Source organism: Lynx canadensis, chromosome D3 (assembly GCF_007474595.2).
Source record: "Lynx canadensis isolate LIC74 chromosome D3, mLynCan4.pri.v2, whole genome shotgun sequence".
Lineage (NCBI taxonomy): Eukaryota > Metazoa > Chordata > Mammalia > Carnivora > Felidae > Lynx > Lynx canadensis.
Genome location: NC_044314.2, coordinates 27,335,040 through 27,342,297, shown reverse-complemented (window position 1 = coordinate 27,342,297; position 7,258 = coordinate 27,335,040).

The window sequence follows — 7,258 nt, the reverse complement described above, 5'->3', positions numbered from 1 at the left end:
TGACAAAACCAAAAAGTATACAGTAAAGGGAAATGTCTGCCCAGAGGGTTTCGTGTTTTCTTTTCTGTCCAGCACACCTACCCAGTGCTCACGCTGGGCTCGCTGGCTGGACATAGCTGATTGATCAGAGCACATAAAGGAGCGCCAGTGGTCGCCGCATCCCACGACGGGACCCGGGACCAGGACCGGCCCGGGCTCTGCCGCCAGGGTGGGGAGCAGGCTCTCACAGCGATGTGGGTGATCAGCAGCTCTTTCTCCCCACCATTTCCATTTTGAATCACTTCAAAATGTTGCACAAAAGGATTTCTATTTTCAGTCAGACCATTTGTTTTGTGAATCAGGGTAAAAAAGTTACTCAAATTATTTACATTCATTTTAGTCTTTTTTTTCTCTACCTCTCTCCATTTTTTTTTTTTTTTTGCATTTTAAAACAGTCTTATTTGAGATATAATTCACATATCAGACAACTCACCCGAGGTATATTTACAGAGGTACACATACAACCATCACCACGGAAATTTCAGAACATCTTCAGTACCCCAAAAAGAAACTGTACATCCCTTAACTGTTACCCACCCCATTCTTCCATCCTCCCCAGCCCTCCCATCCCCCACTTTTTTTCTTTCTTCCTTTCTTTCTTTCTTTCTTTGTGAGCTCTATGCCCAGTGTGGGGCTTGAACTCACCACCCTAAGATCAAGAGTTGCATGCTCAGATCAACTGAGCCAGCCAGGCGCTCCCTCCCATCCCCTTTTAAAAACATCCCTCTCAAGATCTTTTTCTGTTCACCTAATAAGTTTTCTGGCTCTACCCAGACCTTCCTCTTTAGGAAATCTAGAGCTATCATCCAAACACATTGCAGTGTGTGCAGTACTGAGGAACAGAAGCAAAACGCTCCTTAGCTAATTTTTCTCAGCATCCTACTCATAAGAGAACATGTGCACCTGTGCACGTTTAGATTAAGAAGTGCATGCTTCCAGAGTGAAGGATGGAGAGACTCTGAATTATACGAACAAGCAACTAACAGCTGTTGAGCACCCACCAATCACTGACCCTGATACGGGCACAGCACCCCACAGTCTGCAAAAACACTGCCCAGTTGGAAAGGGCACTAGCCAGTGTCCACTGAAGCGCCTCTGAGAATGTGCATGGCTTTCATGGCTCTTTAGCTCCAATCCTTTTGTTCTCAAAGACCTTTACATGCATGTGAAATGGATTAGCTTCATTTACAGCAGGAATCTGACTACTCAGAAATTAAAAAGCATGATCATCCTACGAGACACAACACTCCTGGTGCAGCAAGGAGACTGACTTTTTGAAGGAGGTCTAGCCAGTAATTGCTTCGAAATGGTCACTAAAATTGTGGGATTTTAGGTTTGAGGAATTGTAAGAGCCACCACTTGTGTGTTACTATGTGAGGTCCGCTAAGAAAGACTGTTTGGTAACCACAGTTGTTTGATTTTAGCAAATTTGGCAGGTTTTGGCAAATTAAAATAGCAGTTTCTCTCTAGTCTGTAGTAGGGGTGTAGGGGTGGGAGCAGAGATTGCCAAGAAGGGGGTTAAACCGGGAGGAACTGATGGAAGAGCACTGGGTTCTGAGCTCAAGTCTGCAGGCTTTGAGCAAATCCCTTAATGTATCTGGATCTTAGGTTCTTGAGACTCAATGATCTCCCAGTACCTTCTAGACTTCTAAAATTCTGAATCAAAACCCCAAGCCTGAACTTGAGAATTTTTCTACTTAGAAACATATCCTATCAATCTTATTACTGCTTCTCTAACATGTGGTTATATCTTTATTTGCAAACCTGATTTCGACTGAATTTTGCGATGATTGTCATTTTTTATGCGAATAATAATTTGGAACTAACCTAAATTTCATGAAGTGTTCGCCTCCTAATACACTAGATGGCACTACAAGCAAGTCAAATCAAATTACAAAAAAACAAAAAACAAAAAAACAAAAACAAACAAACAAAAACGGAGTGGGGGAGGGGGAGTAGATTTTGACCATCAGAGTCAAAGTTACTAAATATGGTAAATTAGAAAAGCTTCAGTCTTTATCAAGAGTGTTATGTCAACATCTTCAGAAAAATGAGCAAAAATGGCCAGTGTTGAATATCTTAAGATCAGGAAAATGTCATTTTGTGTAGTGACTTTCAATCTGTTACTGTGACCCAACTGTAAGACATTTTAGGTTGGGTCCCAACCCATATACACACACGCTAAAGCAACGGAAGCTCCATAGGGCAATCCTAAGCCTTCTTCCCTGTCGTGCATTCTGAGACCATTTCTTTTGCACTGAAGGAAAATGCATTCCTTGGAAGAGTGGGGAAAGTGTATGTGACACATTATCTGATGTATTTGATGGTGAACAAAGTGATAGGAGGGGACTTTAGAGGTGTGTTGCTGTTTGAAAATTAGTAATATGTATACAGCCAAGCTACAAACAATGAGGCAATTATTCATTCTAAGAAAAAATAATGTACAGAAATGGGTAAGTGCTTTCTGACTCAGCAGTGAACATTATTTACATGGTCATAATAATGTAAGCACTGAATATTGATATAAGTGTAGCGGGGAGGGGAGGGTGAGAAGTTGGATGGCAACGTAGTTCTCATCTACCTTAACAGGAAGTGAACAGTTAATGCCTAGTGTTCACGTATCGCAAAACAGTGATGTGTTTAGAAACATGGAGGTGAGTGTCAGAAGAAATGGCTAAGCTAATTAAGGTTGTTGCCTCTAGGGGGGAAGTGGGGAATGAGGTAGTGGAGTGGGGGCGCAGTCTATTTTTTGTTAAAAATTTATCGGGGTGCCTGGCTGGCTCAGTCAGTGGAGCATGAGACTCTTGGTCTCGGGGTTACGAGGTTGGGCCCCACGTTGGAGGTAGAGATTACTTAAAAAAATTCAATCCTAAGAAAATTATAAAAATAAAAATTTATAGTACTATATTATTCAACCTTAAAAAGGAAGAAAATTTGGACACATATTACAACATGGATGAACCCTGACAACATTATGCTAAATGAAATAAGCCAGACACGAAAGGACAAATACTGTTGAAGTGAGTCCACTTACATGAGGTACATAGTAAAGGCAAATTCTTAGAGACAGAAAGTAGACTGGTAGAATGGTGGTCGCCAGGGCTTAGGGGGAGGAGGTTAGGGCGTTATTGTTTAATGAATACAGAGTTTCAGTTGGGAGAGAGAAGAAAGTTCTAGAGATGGATGGCAGCGATGGCCTAACAACAATATGAATGTACTCAATGCCACTAAACTGTACTTATAAATGGCTTAAATGGTAAATTTTACGTTATGTATATTTCATCATAAAAAAGCGATGTAAGAAAAAAATAATTTATAATACTGTTTGATTCTTTTTTTAATGTTTATTTATTTTTGAGAGAGAGACAGAGACAGAGTGTGAGCAGGGGAGGGGCAGAGAGAGAGGGAGACACAGAATCCAAGCAGGCTCCAGGCTCTGAGCTGTCAGCACAGAGCCCGATGCGGGGCTCGAACTCACAGACCGCAAGATCATGACCTGAGCCGAAGTCGGATGCTCAGCCAACCAAGCCACCCAGGCACCCCAATACTGTTTGATTTAAATAACTGCACACATGTTTTAATTGTATTACATTAATTTTTAGAAAGCTTCGGATGAATGTCTGAAAGTCTTTATACATGTCATGAGCGTGTTTATTTGGGCCACCAAGGGGCCTTTTTTGCTTTTATCCAGTTCTTACCTGTATGCTCCTTAGAAAAAGATGTCAGGTAAGTTATTCACAAATAAGGGAGGTATTACTGAAAGTAGGTGTCTTATGAATACATTTCAGGGGCATTTGAGATACCTGATACCTAAACACAGCACACGAATGCTGAATAAACGTACACATGCATCGAGTTTGAATAAGGACATTATTACGCAGGAATTTCCGTCTTCTGGCCTCTGCTGCTCTCAGTGGGTATGCTAAATGTTTGGCTGTGTAGTCACCCTCTGAGTGGCTTGTTGGAACTCAAGGCCACTTTGTGCTGGGACTGGGTGTGACTCCGGGTGAACCAAAGATGCTGTGCTGTCAGAGCTGATTTCTAGCTCACAAGTTTCTCTTTACCATCACCTTCCTTAACCTGGCCCAAACAGGAGTGTGTATACTCATTTCTTTGCACTTATAAGCAATAAAATGCCAATTAGCTTGGCAGGAAGAAGTTGACTAGTAAAGTGCAATTCTAATTTAAATCATTGTACCTTCAGTGTACAATTGAGAAGGCAGCTCTAAGAAGAAAATGACAATGGAAAATAACTTTACATATCCTTAGAGACATTGAACTGCCTTCCAGCCTTTAAGTCATGCTTCTTGGTTTTGACAGGTTACATTTACCTTCGAGGGTTTATTGCTATAAAAAGAGTGTTAGATCTCATTGTTGTCCCATCTAAATTCTCCTGTTTGTTCACAGTGTGAGAGGAGAACAGAAGCACGACGAAAAAATCTTCTTATTTTGATTCTGCATTATTTAACACAAGAAGGGTATGTTCTGTTTCAAAGATTTACAGACGTGATTCCTCTCTTTGTCTGACCTCCACTTTTCTAGATATACACTTATAAAAATAGCTAATAGAATTTATTTTTTATAGCAGTTTGATATTTATAGAAAAACTGAGCTGAAAGTATTCGGAGTTCCCATATATTGGGAATCCCCCTACCCTAGCCAGTCTACCCTGTTACTAACATCTTACATTGGTGTGGTACGTGTGTTATAATTGGTGAACTAATCTTTATATATAAATATCTGTGTGTGTGTGCATGTGTGTATGTAGATGTACCTATATGTATATGTGTGTATATATACATATTATTTTAGAGAGAGAGTGTGAGCAAGGGAGAGGAGCAGAGACAGAGAGAGACAGAGAGACAGAGAGAGAGAGACAGAGAGAGAGAATCTTAAGCAGGCTCCACACTCATTGTGGAGCCCAACGCAGGGCTTGACCCTATGACCCTGGGATCGTAACCTGAGTTGAAATCAAGAGTCTCATGCTCAACGGACTGAGCAGCCCAGGTGCCCCCAATCTTGATATATTATTGTTAGCTAATGTCCATAGTTTACATCAGGGTTTACTCTTGTGTTGAATGGTTCCATGAGTTTTGACAAATTCATAATGTCATGCATCCAGCATTGTAGTATTACATTGAATAGCTTCACCCTTAAATATCCCCTGTGCTCTGCCTGTCCCTGTCCCCACCATCAGCAACCTCGATTCATAATTTTATGGCCTCATTGACACATGTAGTTCCATTATGCATTTTGAAATGACACATGTAGTTCCATTATGCATTTTGAAAACTCTAACAAAGCTACCCAGTCATGAGATACGTTCCCTTTCCCATTCAGGTTTCAGGCCTACCAAATCAGATTCTCAGGGCGCTACAGCAGGCTACGTACACAGAGATCACACTCTTATTCCTCAATTCTCCTTCCCTCAAAATAAAAGTATCGCATTTACTGGATGACCTATGCCCCCTTTCTTTTCCGGACAATGCCATTCAATAACTGGCAGGGGAGGAAATTTGGAAGCATCTGAGTTTGGCCACCTACCTGATCTGGAAACGTGCAAGCCTTTACAATGAAGGCTGCAGATGTGCTGGGTTTTATGAGGAAGAGAGCTCATCCACTATTTCCTTTCCAGTTTCCTTTCTTTCCAGGTTTCATCTAGGAAGAAAATATTCAGGTTTCAGGCTTAGGGCTTGAACTTTCAATTTAGAGCAGCAGTTCTCAACTGGGGTGATTTTCCCTCTTGGGGAGCATTTGGCAACGTCTGGGATGCTGCTAAACATCCTTCAATGCACAGGACAGCATCCCACAACAGAATTATCCAGCCCTAAGTGGTAACTGTGCCAAGAAACTATCTCAGAAAGGAGAACCACAAAAACAAAAGACAAAGAAAAGTCAGCATAGTTTATCCCTTCGACTGTGTATTTACAAAGCATGCATTTCCCCTTTCTGCCACGAGATGGCCCCTTGCATCTCAAATCAATGAAAATTCTAGTAGAATTGACCATTTTCCTGAGACCTGCTGGTAAAGGCACTTAGGAGTGTATGTCAAGATGAAAAGTAAACTGTAGGTATTTTTAAAAGACATATCAATGTTGGAAAAGCAGACCTGTATTTAACAAAAGACCAAGGATTTATCCTCATCAAGAGGCTAGGTTACAGTGGATTGGAATAAACAACCAAAGAAAAGCTTTGTAGAGACGGCAAGGTGAGCTGGTCTAGAAAGATGTGGAGAAGATGGATAGACATGATGCACAAGGACATCGCAGGCAGGCTCACAGAGAAAGAAGAGGCATAAGTGGAGAAAGACCAGAGTTGGGCTGTGTGTGGGAGAACAAGTGAGGTCCGACAGTGGAGGATCACAGCTGCTGGTTCGAGGACTACACACGCTGCTTTCTGGGTCTGAGCACCTATTAACAGCCTCCCCATCTCTCCCACTATGTCATGCTCATTACTGCTCATTCCTCTTCCTGACGTCCCATCCTGTCACTCTGTTGGTTGAGAACCTCTAGTGGCTCCTCCAGCCAACCTCATTAAATTCAGATTTCATTCAAGCTCAAACAATGTAGTAGCAACACGCAGAAGCAGTTTTGTTCCCCGATTAATTAGTTTGGGATCTATGAGGACTACTATCATCTATTCTTATAATTTTTGTGTAAGTCAAAAGCCCATGATCCTGGAAAGAGTTCAATATAATGTGATGTGAGTAAAGACTACAAGCAATCTATAGTGTATGTTTTCTCTCTCTCTCTCTCTCTCTCTCTCTCTCTCTCTCTCTCACACACACACACACACACAATATATATAACATATACTATATATGCATATGTATGTGTGTGTGTATATACATATATAGAGCTTTACAAGTGTATATATGTAAGTATATATGTATTTAGTCATTAAAAATGTTTGGAAAGATAGGCAAAGGTAGTGGAATTTTCTTTTGACTTGCCTGTATTTTCTAGTTTTTTCTCAAATGAGCATGTATTACTTAATACTAAACAAAAATTATTCCTAGGACAGAGTTAGTTTTTCTCTCTGTAAAATGGGGATTAAGACACAGTATAGAAGCCTGGTGAGCCATCAATGTGTATAGAGGCTGACTGACTACAGCCAATTGATGTTTTGCAGTTTCTTTAAAGTTTAGCAAGGTCACTGGAAATAATCATGGCAACCTTGTTTAAGAAAGTTCAGTGTTCCAACTGACCTGAATCTGGTG